We start from the raw sequence: 13,085 nt of genomic DNA, 5'->3' as shown, positions 1-13,085 counted from the left end.
ATTCTACTAAGATTTTGCTAAAGCGTTTGATACAGTACCTCACAGAAGGTTAATGATCAAATTGAGGAATATTGGGCTAGAACATAATATTTGTAATTGGATAGAGAACTGGCTGAAGGATAGATTACAAAGAGTGGTGGTAAATGGAACATTTTCTAATTGGACCAGTGTGGTTAGTGGAGTACCGCAGGGGTCAGTCCTTGGTCCTTTGCTTTTTAACTTGTTTATTAATGACCTGGAGGTGGGCATAGAGAGTAATGTTTCTATTTTTGCTGATGACACTAAATTGTGCAAAACTATAAGTTCCATGCAGGATGCTGCCGCTTTGCAGAGCGATTTGACAAAATTGGAAAACTGGGCAGCAAACTGGAAAATGAGGTTCAATGTTGACAAGTGCAAAGTTATGCACTTTGGTAGAAATAATATAAACGCGAACTATCTACTGAATGGTAGTGTGTTGGGGGTATCCTTAATGGAGAAGGAGTTTTTGTAGATCACAAGTTGTCTAATTCCAGGCAGTGTCATTCTGTGGCTACTACAGCAAATAAAGTGCTGTCTTGTATAAAAAAGGGCATTGACTCAAGGGATGAAAACATTTTTGCCTCTTTATAGGTCCCTGGTAAGGCCTCACCTTGAGTATGCAATGCAGTTTTGGGCTCCAGTCCTTAAGAAGGATATTAAAGAGCTGGAGAGAGTGCAGAGACGTGCAACTAAACTGGTTAAGGGGATGGAAGAGTTAAACTATGAGGTTAGACTGTCGAGGTTGGGGTTGTTTTCTCTGGAAAAGAGGCGCTTGCGAGGGGACATGATTACTCTGTACAAGTACATTAGAGGGGATTATAGGCAGATGGGGGATGTTCTTTTTTTCCCATAAAAACAATCAGCGCACCAGAGGTCACCCCTATAGATTACAGGAACAGAGCTTCGATTTGAAGCAGCGTAGGTGGTTTTTCACGGTGAGGGCAGTGAGGCTGTGGAATGCCCTTCCTAGTGATGTGGTAATGGCAGACTCTGTTAATGCCTTTAAGAGGGGCCTGGATGAGTTTTTGAACAAGCAGAATATCCAAGGCTATTGTGATACTAATATCTACAGTTAGTATTACTGGTTGTATATATAGTTTATGTATGTGAGTGTATAGATTGGTTAGTATAGGTTGTGTGCTGGGTTTACTCGGATGGGTTGAACTTGATGGACAATGGTCTTTTTTCAACCCTATGTAACTATGTAACTATGTAACTATAGTGTAGGCTTACTTGTAGAGGATTTCTATAGTTGTAGTGGAGATATAGAAGGGTGATAAGCATTCCAAATCCCATCTAAGCTCCAGATATGGTCATTCTGTGCATAAGGCACCTTATCAGTCATTGGCCATTCATTATGAACTAAAAACATTACATTCTTAAAGAAGACAATGAGGAAGCACATATCCTCACACTCTAATATCCAGAACTTCCCCAAAATATTCAGTGACATTTAGATCTTGTGATTGGGTGGCCCATAGAAGGCATTTTTACTACATTCTTTCATGAACCCAGTCTTGAATTTGCTTAGCAGTGTATATAAGGCAATTACTATCTTGAAACACTGGAACATCATGAGGGAACAAAGGGTTTTTGAGCTTCTGTAATTGGCCTCATGTTCTCTGGGTGTTAAACATTCAAGAAGTGTGATTATAGGACCTAATAACCAAAAAAAAAATGAATGTTATTACAGATCCTCACCCAGGGTAAAACATCTCAGTATACTACGTTTTCCACTGCCCAAGGATCCAGATGTTGTGTTCCTTGCACCAGGTTTTGAGATGTCCACATATTACTCTCCACATAAGGGTTTTAACACCAACTGCACCATTTAAGTATATAAGTTCATTTATCACATAGATATATTTTTGGTAACAACAGATCAGGAATAAATAAAATATAAGAAAACATTAAAAAGATACTGACACCAGAAATGAAACCTTTTTTACATCTATCATAACATTGTCTTTGCATGAACTTTAAAAATTTTGCCATAAAAATATTTGCCCGATGCTTTTACATTACCTGTCTGATCCCCCATGTTCTTCTATGAGGGGGCAGCCATATTTGTGCAGCAGTAGGCCGTTACCATTAGAAGTTATAACTGACAGGTTGAGAAGGGACAGTCAGGTTGACAAAACAGTCAGGTTTAAGAACTTCAAGAAGCAATTGTTTTTAAAAGCAGACCTATCAGCAAAAAACGATCAACATGACCTATAGGTAACGTTTTATGTAGATTCCTAATATAAAAAGTAGTTTTTTTTATGTCAGTATCACTTTAAGCTTGTTTGCTAGCCATACTTAATAATGCACTGTTAATCATGTAGACTGCAGTGTTGGCACTCAAAATGATTTTTTATAAAGTTTTTTTTTTAACTGCATAAGTGCACAATGTTCCATCCTTCAGACCAAATTAACAGCTCTTTACCGAGTAAGCTACCTTTTAGAATATGTTCTCTGTCACTTTCAACGTATAAAATTACACTTTGGATTATGACTATGAAACTTGCTTCCCCTTTTCATTCACTTTAGATAATTCCCAAATGATCAGTGTCAAGTTCATTACTATGTAAAAAGAAGGTGTTACAGAGTAATGTATTGATCTATTCAAGAGAAAATGGATCCTATACCACGCATAACCTTAAAGCTAAAAGATCCTGCATATAATGCATGCTTAAAAAAGCATCCCTGATTTGACCTATTCAGATCAACCTTTTCACTTCTATGAACTTTTTTTTTTTGCCGTCTTATAGAAAAAAATGTCAAGTATTAAATATAGTACATTAAAGCACAAGCTTGATAATAAACGCATATACTGAAGCATGTTTTCAGTAATGTCAGTCTAAGCACAGAAGAGCTGACAAACAGTTAAGAAAAGAACTTAGATCCTTCAATGTGGTACATTATTTATAGTGGTAAATCATACTGAAAATGCAAAAGGGCAAGCATGTGCCTCTGTTCAAAACTTAAAAGCCCAAGATAAACTGGGTGAGGGTTGTTTTGGATTTTCTGCCAAACTACTATCGTTACAAGTTCAGGGCTAAAGTTCTCTAAACAAGCATTTACTGCTATGTACTGTTTTTGGAACAAGCACACCTTTTCAAAGCACTAAACAGAACACAGTGTCACTTGGATGACCTTATAACTTTGAAAGGTCAAAGAAACCAAAATCCCTTACTTAAACTGCAATATAATATATTTTTGTCAATGTCTTAAAACTGGTTTTGTACACAATGTTCACATTCAAGAAAACAGCTGTTTGCTGACAGATTGTTAGCTGGGAAGTTAAATCTGAGTGAAGTGGTTTGCCCACATCCCTCAGCTTCTGATAAAGTGCTTTGATAAGCAGACTGCAATAGTGAAAACCATCTCTAAAGCCAGAGCAGTTCCTCATATGAATTAACGGTCTGTTTGGTTGAGTATGAAACATTTACATACTTTCTCAATTTGTTTTTCTTTATATCTATTAAAAAATCATACATATATACAGATATAGATATATAGACATATCCTATCCCCTTCCTTATTACTTAAACAAGTAAAAACCTCCACATGAAGTAAACAGGAAAATAAAGACTTGGAAATGTCATATATGACTTTTTGTACAAAATGATGCCATTATAGAAAACGCATGCAGGAGCTAAAATAAAGTTTACTTTCTTAGTTCAGCCTACAGTCAGCCGCACGCTGACACCAATTACATATACAATGTTCAAAGTCACAGTTAATTTGAGTGACGTGGTGGAAACATGAGCAATCTTTATGCCTACACTGAAGGTAGTTCAAGCAAAAGAAAAGAAAAAAAAAAAAAAACAGGATGAAATATAGTCTGTATACAAACTAAAACTTATTTGACTTGAAATAAAATTTACTTTGAAAAAAACTAATAGCATGGGACCTTTAATCCAGAATGTCTGGGACCTGGGGTTTTCCAGAAAAGGCTCCTTTCCATAATTTGGATTTTCATACCTCAAGTCTACTAAAAAATATTTTAAACAACAAATAAAGCCATTAGGATTGTTTTGCCACCAAATGGGCTCATGCAGCTTAGATACCATGTGCCTGGTAATGTTTTATTATTACAGAGAAAAAGAAAATCATTTTTACAAATTTGAATTTTCTGATTAAAATAGAATCTATGTGAGATAACCATCTCCTAATTTAGAGGTTTCTGGATAAGTACCTGTAGAGTAATTTTCTTTTGAACATGTAGATAGCTACTTATACTGTAAGTGAGCTGTGCCACCAATATAGCCCTCAAATGTTTAAGAGAGAACCAGGTTAAACGAAATGCACATCAGAGATCTCAAACACTCATGCACCATTAGCCTCAATATAAATGTGGATGTGTCTCTGAATAGTACATTTTTCTATTTAAAAAGTAGGCAAGGTAATTTTTCATTACCCTACAGACCCAGCATTAGTAGTAAGAAAGGTACATAAAAATGGCCTTACAGAAAACTAATTGAAAAATAATCAGTAATATAAGCATGGTACAGATATAGGGCACGCAAACATTGTTGCTTTCTGCCATTATATTCAATTGTTCATCTAAGTGGAAAATGGCAAAAGGTATGGAAAGCATAAATAAACCACAACAAGGAAAACAGTGCATGCATTATATTTGCTATGTTGTCTCTGTGTGAAAAATACATGGAAAGCTAACATTTTTGTTTAATATGCTGTAGCTACTACAAATGCATTCCCCTGTTAATACTCAAGCAGCATTACTTTTTTCAAATCATGAAAATTACAATAAGATTGCTGATATTTTTCAAAATGAAATAGGAGAAAGAAATGAAAGAAGAATGGGATCAACAATCAGAGAAAATATTGTCCATGTGTAAGCTTTTAGATTTCCTCTACAGTAAAGCAGATTGTGTACTGAAACATTTACCCTCTTAAAATTCCAGTACGTAACAGGCATTACTACTATGGGAGTCATAATGCTACTGCTATTAGGGACCACTCATACCCCACATCCTGGTGATGGTTTCTTAATCACCAACAATTGTATCATTTAAAAGGAATGTTTTTTCAAAGATCTATGGCTGAAAACAGCAATTTCCTTCTAGATAGCTATACAATAGATGGTCCCAAACGTTTAGCTCTGGCTAATGCAGTGGTGAAATGATACAGCAAAATGACATTTTAATCTAGACTTGCATATTCAATTGCGTAATTCCATTCTAAATTGCATTCAGTGTTACTGCTTTAACAACTTCCAAAACACATATTTTTATCTCATCCTTATCGCATATTTATTAACATTCGTATTTAAACAAACCAGACACAATACACTGGGTCCAGGTAAAGATAAATATTGTATCCTTAAGTTCTTGTGCCATTGGGTAGGGTATTGACGAAGCTGCCTCTTGTCCTTGGGTGGGTTCTATTAAATTATGGCTGGATAGACGATACGTAATAGAAGTTAACAGTGAGGCCCGGTGGAGCAAGCCTTCACTAGAAATTATATATTTATCATTTTTGCTTTAATAGATAAAGTTAATTGTCTCTACAAGCAGTCTGGCTATGGTTTTGCTGGAGGCTGGTGAGCCTAACTTTGTAAGATCTTGGTTCTGCTGAAGTAATAGCTAACTACTTTAACCACTTCTACTGTATGCAGTTCTTTTTTCTGACCACTGAAAGGCTTAAGCCATAATGAGGGAAGTCTCATTAATGTAAAAGAATGATACTATTTCAGTAAAAAGGATAGCACTGTCTGAATGCTATCCTGTCTTGGAGAATAACTCGCTAGGGAATTTTACAAGCTAAGGCTACTATTTCAGATATCCTCTTTGATCTGAGTGACCTGCTGTGATACCCCATTGTTCTATCATGAGGTGGCTTCAGGAGCCACTCTAATGTTGTGATTTCCATCCTCCTGAGGTGAGATGGAATTGGGTTGAGCACCTTAGTTAATATTACATAGCCAAAATTGCAAATCCCTGAACAGAAAATGCTCACTCTCATAAGGCAAAAGAACATCTGTGATATCTCTAACACTGGCAAAAACCCCTGATATCTTTGGTGGTGTGGAACAGAAATAACTACATTGCTTTGTTTGGCATCAGCAATGGCTGCCTTAAGGGACTGAAATTTGACTGGGTCCCTGGGATCCGGACAAACTTAAGGTAGCCTTCCTGCTACTTTTAGTAACTAAGTGACATGTCCAAGCCATGCCAAGGTGGGTTTACCACCATTTGGTCTTTTTGAGGTTTGGGGAGAACTGGGTTGACAAGTTAGAATTGTATGAAGTACCGCAAAAGGAATAGAGCCTTCCTTGGTCGCTGGCTGTATGGTCAGGGCATGGTACCTTTTCTGGCTTTCTTTTCCTATGACAGAAAGGTGAAGTAAATCTCTAGAATGCTTGGGAGCTAGCAATCTGTTCTTGGCACTGTATCCCCTGACCAATGAAGCAGCCAGAGGGCTCTCCTGGCTACCAGAGTGTTAATAATTAATTTTGCTGCCAACCAGAGCAGGTAATTTTGAGCTTCCATGCTTCTTAGAGGTACCTTTCTTACACAAAACCTTTTTTGGCTTGGGAAGCACTAGATCAGGCATGTCCTACCAAATACCCTGTAAGGTGATTTCACCATTCATCTTGGCATCTGAAATGCTCGCTGTATACTAGGACACAGTGATGTGCAGTCAGAGAACAGCTTGTTTATCCCTAGGAAGTATCTGTAGGAACTATTTATTCTGAAACTGTACTTATCCATCCTCTACCTCCTAAATAGGTGAGGAAAAAAAAACTGGACTTAGTAGGTGGACTACAACTTTATATATACTTTTTATAAGGGTGGAATTTCTTTTTATTTCTTCTGTTCGGTCACCAGAGGTGAAGGAATACTTAAACCCTAGCTTCTGCACTCACAAGTAAGGCAGTTTGAGAGAAAAATGCATTCAGTCCATGATACATGACATTTCAAAGACTGATGGAAAGATACTTTGTAGCTTTATAGCTATGGTTTTAAAAATTGTCTCTGCCGTTTACAGGATATCCACAATAAATTACAGGTGGCAATAATATGAAACATTACACAGTCTTCTGGAAGACTATTGTGTTGTTTATATCTTGATAAAACGCACTGTTAGGCATGTGGTTGGAAACTAAAATTCATGAAATTCCCATTTTGAAAAGAAGATGGAGATAACGTGTCATGTTGGAATTAAAAACTTTCAATAAATCAACATTAAATTATCGGTGGGGCCGGTGTGTATTACCAATAAATTCTGGCTGTCCATAAAATCAGTTTCCAGAATAAACATTTTGTAACGGTGTTCTAGAAAGCTTGAAAAGGTTGAAAATCCTAACTCCCTACTATATTAATATACACAAAATTCTTGTCTTGTCTCAATCTGAATTACAGCAATCATGACAGGAAAACAAAAAATGTTTTATGTGCAGTATCTGATCCAATAGACACAAGTAAGCTCAAAAGAAGCTACACTTTCAAGTAACAAACAGGAGTATGAGGTAGCATTTTTAAACATAGCTATAGAAAATCAAATAAAACATTAAATTATGGCATGTTGGCAAACAATAATTTCACAGCACTTATGGCATAATAAACTATGATCTGGAACATATGGTGACCTTTATATGGATGTCTTTCAGAAGTTATATTGTACAGTAGGCATTAAGTTTAAGCAAGTCATTTTTCAGTTTAGCAGCCTAAAACAATTACCTTATTGTCACTAGGTCCAAAGTGCAATGCATGTCTGATTTCATGTAACAATCCTGTAGCATGCTGTCATGTCTGGGTAGAACAGCTCTGGTATTTGCACTGTTCAAAATCCTACCTCTTGTGTGACAGGTTTCCCTTTTCCCTCTTTTTTCACTGCAGAGCTGAACAGTTTAATGCTTTGGAACGTCAGAAGTGTGCACTGACATAATGTCCATCAATAATATTGGCTGCCAGTGATTCAGTTTTGTGAATAGCGTTAAAAGGTGCTGAAAGGTATTTCAGGTTCACCTTAGCACAGGTGTCTCAGCATCGACTTTCAAAGCTGCAAGACCAGACTTACTCTTTATAGTCAAGAAGTAACACATAAAACATGCTCTCAGTCATCATTTCAATAATGTTTTCAGCAATTTCAGCAAGAGCAATTTGCAATTACCTTTTTTTTACAGCCAGAATAATCATTCCTTGTCATAATTCCACTTGTTAGTTGGCCCCCTTTATTTCTATAATCAGTTTAAAGAATATCAGTGATACAAAGCCTTAAGTAAGTTAAGTTAAGCAGGTTGTTGCTTCCCTGGTTGGCAACTATATCTTCTGTTTCATTTGATATGGACTAACAACAAAATATTCTGCAACCTAAACATGCAACTTGAGGTTCCAGGATAATCCAGTATGCCATTTGTAGTAACTTTTCATAACTGTATACAGGTATATTTAGTAGATATAAGATAAGAAGCATGGAAAGACATAAGATAGGAAGCATGGTATCAAGCATGGTATGGAGTCCATAGGAAATGGCCTTCCTGTAATTCTGAGCTTTCTGGCTAATGGGTTTCCAGATAACAGATCCCATACTTGTATACTGAATTAATTCAAGCCATAGTAACAATCTGCCCTAAACTCCACCCTTCCCATTATGCCATGTCCCCTTTAGGATGAGAATTCAGGACTTAGTGGAATGTATACCAACAACCATTAGGCTCACAGTGTAACGCAACCATTTCCTCAGATTGCATTAAACTGTAAACATAATGGTGTGGGAAATTGGTCCATGCAGCACTGGCAGACAATCATGATTTCTTTCAATATGTGAAATCAGGTATTGTCTGTGTAAAATAAATTTAAGCATATCTTTATAAATTCAAACAGTGTTTCTGTCTTTTTGACATAATCCAAACTAAATAACCTATAAATAAGGGGGGGGGAAGTTTCCTAAACACAGAAATAAGATGGAGGAGACCTCCTTTCTTTACCCTTACTTCATTGTGAAGTAATTTAAATTTATTTAGGTTACATGTTAATTTTGTTGTCAGTCCAAACTATAACATTTTACTCCGTGGCCAGGAAACATTGTCAGTCAAAACTATAGCATTTTACTTTGTGGCCACGAAACAGAATATTAAACTGAGCTTACAAACTTTGCTTGGAAGTTTACCATTCAGTCTGTTTCTTCATTTTTTTAATGTGAAATGCACAACTCATTCTATTTAGACCTGTCATGAGCAGCTTGCTTTTGATATGCAGCTCTCTGGCACCATTTTCCCTGTGTGGAATCATTTTGACACAGCTGTTAACACTATGAAAGTCTCAATAGTTTACTTGGTAATTCAGTCTGTTTGACCAGTAAGTGTACATAATATATGGCTTTCTGGGGAGGGAGATAGCTTATAAGGTTTTGTCTGGTAGAAAATGGGTTGAGGTTGACTCCTAAACATATAATGAAGTGAAAGGTGTGTTAAGGGCTACTACCATTTACAAATTTGAACTTCCATATCATAGCATGTTGTGTTGATGGTGCTGGTCCTGTGTGGAGAGTATAAGACTTTCTGAACTCTTAGGGGCATATTTATTATGCTGTGTAAAAAATGATGAGAAAATTTGCCACACATTGCCAGGCTTTGCTGTGTAAAAAACGGAGTAAAATCAGCGTAATTTTTTTACGCATCATTCTTCCGCCGGAACTTATGTCAAATAATGGCGTAAACTCTGGCGTTCAGATGCCAATCTTCTCTGTTTGTTTTACTCAGCTTTTTACACCATTTGTTCAGCTAATTAATTTTTCACAGCTTAATAAATATGCCCATAAGTGTGTGGAGTGGAGGAAACTGTATTGGGAGTAAAGCTCTTCCTTAAAATGAGGCATCAGTTATGGGGGTGCAAATGTGCAGGATCACAAAGGGGGGCTGAAAAGTATAAATAACAGTAGGAAGGTACTGTTAAGAGACATATGGCTGACTGGGAGTGTTTCTTGTGACTTCTTAGGGGACATTAAATAAAGTTACAGCTCACAGTTACTGACAAGTGCAGAATTCCTGCATCACACATTTTATTTAGAAGCTGAATATACATGCAGGGTATACTTGTATGGTGAGGGAAGGTACCCTAAGTATAAAGTAGTGCTCAGACAAGCAGGACTTATTTTTGCTATTGCGGTTTGTGAACAGACTGTCTGCAGATAAAATATAGACAAAGTAAATGTCATGTTTTATGGAGATTTTAATGTAACTGTCTATTCATTACAAAAGCTAATATTCCCACAGTATACAGTACTTCATCCCTTAGATATAATGAACAGGGGTTCTCTCTGTTTAAAAATACATAACTACCATGTATCACTGGGTCTGTGCTTCTTCAGCAAGAGACAGTGCTAATTCGATATGCAATCAGGCTAATGGGAGTCCTTGTTCTGTACTGTTTATTCAGGTAATGTTAAGAAGCATTATTTTTCCTAAATTATTTCAATAATAAAATCCCTGTTTCTGCTACATTTAAAAAAAAGAAGGTATTCACATACTATAAACACAGAAAAGCATAAAATGCAAAAATGAGAGAGGAAATAAGCAAATTCCATCTTTTTCCCTAAAGAGTTTAACCCTTTCACTGCCAGCCGTTTTGGACAAAGTGGAACTACTGCCAGACAGTTTTTGAACATTTTGCACTGTTTCACTTTAGGAGCCTTTCCTTGGGGGGACTTTTAGTTTACCCAGGAAAACTATATATCGTTTTTTTCAGGACAACCTAAGCTTTCAAAATATGGTGGAATTTTTGTGTAATTCCAATTCTGTAACAAGATATAGGCTTCTAAATGTCTAAAAAATTTAAAAAAAAAATATTTTCCATAATATAAACACATACACCAGAAACAAAATTTATTTTATGCACAAAAATACAACTGATTTGGAAAGTCCCATGTCCCCTGAACGTGCCAATACCAAATATATATAGTTTTATGGAGATTTCTCACTTGTATAGGTCAAAAACTCCCAGCAGTACACTACCAAATTTCGAAAGCACTGCTCCAGAAAGCTGCATACTTTGGATTTCAAGGCCAAAAATCACCCCAGAAAGCTACATATTTTTGGAAAGTACACATTCCCCCGAATCTAAAATGGGTACCCATGTCTTTCTACTACAAAGTAGCAAGCTGCAAAGATTTCCTAAAGTTGTCAATTTTGATAATATTTCCAAAAATCCTCATAAAGCTTCCAGTATGCAGCCTCTTATCTCCCATGTATCATTAGGTACCAAGATAAAACACCCTGAATTTGAACGCCAGGGGTCCACACAACAGTTTGATACCCAATATGTATTGGTTTACCTAAGTATGTGGCATGTAGGGGCCCCAATATGAACATACCCCCATATGATCTGCCATTTCAGCTTCTGCAAAATCAACACATTTACATCATTTTATGTAGGATAAAGCTAGTAAAAAGTACACTCACCCCAGAAAGTCATATTTTTGGAAAGTACACATTCCCCAAAATCTAAAATGGGTACCCATGTCTTTCTACTCCAAAGTACCAAGTCGCAAAGCTTTCCTAAGTTTGCCGATTTTTATGACATTTCCAAAAATCACCTCAAAACTTCCAATATGCAGCATCTTATTTTCTATAGGTCATTAGGTACCAAGATAAAACACCCTAAATATGAACCCCAGAGGTCTACTGAACAGTTTGATGCCCACTGTACATAGGTTTATCAAAGCACATGGCACTTAAAGACCCCCAAATATACCTTGTGCACACTAATTTCATGGCTTACCTTTACTTAATTCATAACCACATGGCAGTTTTATGTGGGATAGAAACTGCAGAAATGTAGGGTGACCCCTGAAAACCATATATTTTTGGAAAGTACACATTCTGACAAATCCAACATGGGTAAAGAGACCTTTCTACACCAAAGTACCAATCTGCAAAGCTTTCCTAAAGTTAGTGGTTTCTGTGACATTTCAGAAAATCGCCTAAAAATGTTAAAATTTGCCGCATTTATCTTACACAATTTCTTGCATACAAAGGCAAATCACCCCAAATAGGAACACCTAAGGGCTACTGAACAGTTTGATGCCCTATATGCATAGATGTATCAAACTATGTGGTGTACAGGGGCACCTGAATAAAAATAGTGCATATGTATTTTCACAAATGACGCTCCGCCTCGTGCAGTTTTTGCACCCGGTATGTGTATTATGTGCCATAAGACCCCCTAACAATATGGAGACCCTAGAAAACCATACATTTTCCAAGAGTACACATTCTGACAAAACAAAAATGGGTAAATACATCTTTCTACTGCAAACTACCAAACTACAAAGCTATGTTAAACAGAACGGTTTTTATAACATTTATGAAAATCGTCACAAAGCTTGCATTTTGCCCCATTATGTACCCCCCATTTCATAACGTACCAACATAAAACACTTTAAATATGAACACTGGGGGTCTACTGAACAGTTTGATGCCCTATATGCATAGATTTACCAAACTATGTGGGGTACAGAGGAAGCCAAAATTGAAATACAGCAAACAAAATGTCCATGTGCAAGGACAAGTAACAAAGAACAATGTGAAATGCAGTAAAATTGCTAAAATCCAAAAAAAAAAACAAATCAATGGTTTTTTTTTTCCTAGTGATATCTGCAGTCAGAAATTACAAAATTGCATAAGTGTGTGTGTGTGTGTAACACATGGCAAAATGTGTTTTGTGTGCATGTGTGTGAGTGTGCAAGTAAGTGTGAGTGCTGTAAGTGCTGTGAAGGTGTGAACCCCCCCCAAAATTGTGTGTGTGTATTAGTGTAATGTGTGTGACTGTGTGTGTATCTGGCACTAACTTGGGCACAAACAGCTGGAGATCGCAGGAGGGACACAGAAGATCACAGGCACAGCAGCAGCAGTCGGGTCCATGTGTGGGCGGTACAGGAAGTGAGGGAGGAGCAGCAAAAGCCTGACACGTAGAATCTACGTGTCAGGCTTTTCCCATAGGGCCCCATGGCAATCGCGCCCCAGGGGCCACTATTTACCCCTCTCTGCTCGTTCCCTAGGGGGTTCTTTACCCTGCGCTCGTTCTCTGCACTCAGATTAAGCAGCGAGCACA

The 13,085-nt window shown here is 37.0% G+C and overlaps 1 protein-coding gene across 1 annotated transcript in view; it reads right to left on the bottom strand.

The window, feature by feature from the left end:
• The window catches only part of gmds (GDP-mannose 4,6-dehydratase), a 363,184-nt gene that overhangs the window by 260,800 nt on the left and 89,299 nt on the right, over positions 1 to 13,085 (bottom strand).

The sequence above is a fragment of the Xenopus tropicalis genome, chromosome 6 (genome assembly GCF_000004195.4).
Source record: "Xenopus tropicalis strain Nigerian chromosome 6, UCB_Xtro_10.0, whole genome shotgun sequence".
Taxonomy (NCBI): domain Eukaryota; kingdom Metazoa; phylum Chordata; class Amphibia; order Anura; family Pipidae; genus Xenopus; species Xenopus tropicalis.
This window is presented reverse-complemented; position numbering and strand designations above follow the sequence as displayed.